The sequence below is a fragment of the Anoplophora glabripennis genome, unplaced genomic scaffold (genome assembly GCF_000390285.2).
Source record: "Anoplophora glabripennis isolate ALB-LARVAE unplaced genomic scaffold, Agla_2.0 scaffold97, whole genome shotgun sequence".
In the NCBI taxonomy this organism is placed as follows: Eukaryota; Metazoa; Arthropoda; class Insecta; order Coleoptera; family Cerambycidae; genus Anoplophora; species Anoplophora glabripennis.
Genome location: NW_019416215.1, coordinates 312,154 through 314,992, shown reverse-complemented (window position 1 = coordinate 314,992; position 2,839 = coordinate 312,154).

Here is a 2,839-nt window from a genome sequence, read left to right as displayed (position 1 = left end):
AAAAAATAATAAAAAAGGTAAATATGTATCTATACCTACCTGTAATCATTAAAATTTCTTACATTTTTTTTTATTAAACTCTTTTTCATGTTTTGTAGAGAACTAATTTTAACACAACCGTTTCAGCAATTTAGCTATAATTGTACATACAAATAATGTGAGCTTATATTCGTTTTCGCTACTTTGTTACTCTCTTATCTCTTTCACCGTGCTTTGTATTATAAACAGCTTCCAGTTGTAAAGAAATGTAACAGATGACACGTCTGCCAGTCTGCAACAAAGTAATGATCTTGGCACTTCCACTTGAGCAGGAATAAACATAAACTTGTATATATTTTTCTACATAATCCAGATCCTGTCTAAACAATCACTTCTTGGTTGTTTACTGTTTACCTACTGTTGCTTTAGTTTCAACGAGAAAATGACAAAGTAGATAATAAGACATGAAAACTTAACTTGAAGTTATTTAGTAATAATTATCTCAACCTTTGGAGTGGCTTAAATTAAAATACGTGCAGAAATTTCGATTATTTATGTAATTCACAACAAACATGAAATAATAATAATGGTGAAACTCTTTTATTTCAAACTTATTAATAAGCAAGATCAAACAGAAGAACAATGTTTATTTTTTTTATTTAACTGATTTTCGACATATGTACATGAACCTTGAAATGTAAATCTGGATTTTCAATACGTCTCTGGGTTTCTAGTGCACACGAACGCGTAGTTTAACAAGGGATTTCAATGCAACTTTGTTATAATTTACGTAGGTGTTCCGTTATTGGAACTTCAATAAATACTAATCAAATGTAAAACATAAGAAAAACCAAGATGTACAGGCTATTTCAATTATATCTGTCAAAAAGACTAGACATTCATTTTTAAGGCAAATTTGATATCTTTATTTGTACGCTTTGTAGAGCGGTATTTTATTTATGAATTTATTTTTTTCCATGGCATCCGACAGTTCGTTCCAATGGAGCAGATTCGACAACATAGAGAAAGCAGTGGAAGGGGAAATTATAATTTTGAAAAGAAGTAAAAGAAATGAAGAAAGAATTTGAGAATATTAAAACAAGGCCCGACTATATGACACGAACTGCCAAAATTGAACAATCTCAACAGGTGTAGGCGACCAAAATTAAACTCCCAGCTTACGACGATACATTCTCTTTGCAAACATACAAAAAACAGTTCTAGACTGACAGTGAGAAAGCTACAGTTCTGGTAGTGTCATTGAGAGATGAAGTCTTAGAAGTTTTACAAACTTTAAGCAAAAGTAGATACAATAATTATGACCAACTACTGCAACACTTAGATTGGGTAACCAACACTTGCAATAGGTCTACCAAGCACATATAAAAGAACAAATGAGAGTTTACAACAGTAGGAGGCTTATGTGTTTCGTTTAGTTCACTTGGCGTATCCAACAGCCCCACATGACTTTGTGGAGCAGATAGTTATCCAGGTATTTACTGGCGGTGTTCAAGATTACGAAACACTGCAAGTCCGACGATTAATTAGGTGTGAGACAACCACATGCCACGGAATTTGAGGCTGCACAACAATCATCCAGAGACATACTAGAGCAGGGAATCAGTATGCAACAAATATATTTCAAATACTCTAAGTAAAATACACAGTATGGAAAGGATGTTGGCGGAGGTGAAACGTCAATTTAATATTTGACCTGCCAAAAGTTTTGTTCGACGAGAATCATTTGAATGTTAGAAGTGTGGTGACAAAGACCAGACCAAACGTAGTATTCAGAAGACCGTGTCCCGAAAGATGTTCACATTGCAACCCAGCAGATCCAAAATAATTTGGAAACTTGTCCCGAAGAACAGCAATTGTGACGGACGGACAATGGCAAACTTGGAAACTTCCTGAAGACCAACAGAATAATGAGAGTCTGAAATCGATTATTAGTTGAAAGGAACATGAAATTCCACCAAAATGGACAGAAATATCGGACAATCATCGACGTTAAAAGGTTAGTGGTCAGTATATGACTTAGTCATCGTACTGAAGAGTCAGTGAGGAAGTTTATATGGTAATGAAGTACGAACGCAGCTCTTACTTTCAAGAATGAAGTCAACGAAGTGCTGAGTGGAGTAGATGGAGTAAGTGGAGGACATTTCTAAGTAAATAAGTAAATAAAGTAAGAGAAAGATTATACTGGCTAAGAAGCCGAGCAGATGTAGAAGATTGGTGTCGCTGGTCAGTAGACTGATTCAGCAGCAAGTTATTTAAACATGGTGAAGAGATTTAATGGGAGAATCACCTACGGATAGTCGTCATCGAACATCGAACCCACTGGGACTGACACGTGTCCATTTTTCTATTGGCCTGTCGATCCATGAGATTACCGGGAGAACACCAGCCAGCAAAGTGTTCGGTAGAGAATCGAGGGTGCTCTTCATCATTGTTTTTGGCCATCCAGAAGATGTCATTCATGACAAAATGCATATAGAAAATGAAATTTGAAAGCGATCTGTTGAAAACACGGTACGATCGCAGAACCAACACTATTGGGTTCAAAATAGGAAAGGAGATCTAGTATGGCTGGCTATAAAATCGACAAAGCTCCAAAACTCTTAGGTAGGTCCATGTACGGTAATTAAGAGGATCAACGACGTAGTCTACAGGATCCAGAGAGGGTCCAGAGTGAAAATGAAAGTCGTTCGCCTTTAACGTTTGTCCCAATACCGAGCATTTTTCGGACACCACAAAATTCGAACGTCGGCTTTTATTTTGGGAAAATGGTGGAGGATTGAATTGAAAATGAAAAGAAAAGGGATTTTTTAAGGGTGATTTAAACTCGTTTCATTTTTTG